Here is a 1272-nt window from a genome sequence, read left to right as displayed (position 1 = left end):
TTTTTTTTTCACTTGGGGGCATCTTTTATTATTTGTTCCATTGTACCCAACATTATATTAAGAAAATTAACAATAACATTTAATAACACCTCACTCTTCCAGAATAACCCCAAAAGATAGGTATTATTTTTATCCCCATTTTTTTATAGATTAAAAATAATTAAATCTTTGAAATGATTGTGTCTCTCAAAAGTACATTGATTAGGTATTTTTATCTTTTCTCATTAAAAAATGAGATTTTTTTATCTGTTCGTTTGCCAGTTGATATCATTCTAATCAAAGCAGAAATACTTTATGTTGCAAAGAGCTTGCACATCGTTATGATAAAGTAAATGCACAATTTCAATCTAACTTTTGAAACAATGAAAAGAGCTTTATGAGAAGTCTGGAGATCTGTTTCCTCCCTTTACGTGAGGGACTTCTGGGATCCTCACTCTGCCTTCAGTTCAGATCTGACTCATAGGGACCACACAGCAGAGTAGAACTGCCTCTGTGGTTTTCAAGATTGTAACTCTCTTTTTCTTTTTAATTTAAAATTTTAATTTTATTTTTAAAAGATCATTTTATTGGGGGCTTACAGCTCTCATAACAATCCATACATCAATTGTGTCAAGCACATTTGTACAGGGCACTAATCTACCCAGGGAGAGGATATTATTTATGTCTCCACAGAAATGGGACTGTGTGTGTAGACCCCACCAGTGTGCCAAACCCTGAGGGCAACGTAACCAAATGGAGCAACTCATAAACAGAAAGGCCTACAGGGCCAGCTCCATTCAGAGCTAAACAGACCCCTCCCTAGAAGTATGTGCTACAGAGGACAACACTAAAACTCAATTGTATTTCTTGATGCCATTAGCAAACAATTAGAAGGTGTAATTTGAAGAAGGCATGGAACATCTTGAATGAAAAGTGAAAATATATCCATTTTTTTCTATAATAAAAAAGTATTTTTTTTGTCTGCCCAGGAAATCATATCTCTTCTTCCCAGGTAATAAAGCCTCTTTAGGTAAGACACTCATTCCTTGTTCCCCCTGTGGCTATGGAAGCTTAGAAGACACTATCAAGTCACTTTTGCCAGCTATCTGGTGCCATAGGGAAAAAGTTTAAGATAATAAATCACCTGACTTAGACATGATTGTTTGTTTCTATAAACCAGTGTAGGTAATCGACAGGTTCTGCATTTCACACCTGCATTCCAGATAAGCAGAAGCCTGGTCATCTAGGACCCTGAGCAGCAGGCTGACACCTTACCCCCAACCTCAATCCCAA

The sequence above is a fragment of the Echinops telfairi genome, unplaced genomic scaffold (genome assembly GCF_000313985.2).
Source record: "Echinops telfairi isolate 266 unplaced genomic scaffold, ASM31398v2 ScPeMD7_7;HRSCAF=31, whole genome shotgun sequence".
Taxonomy (NCBI): domain Eukaryota; kingdom Metazoa; phylum Chordata; class Mammalia; order Afrosoricida; family Tenrecidae; genus Echinops; species Echinops telfairi.
Note: the sequence above shows the minus strand (reverse complement) of the source record.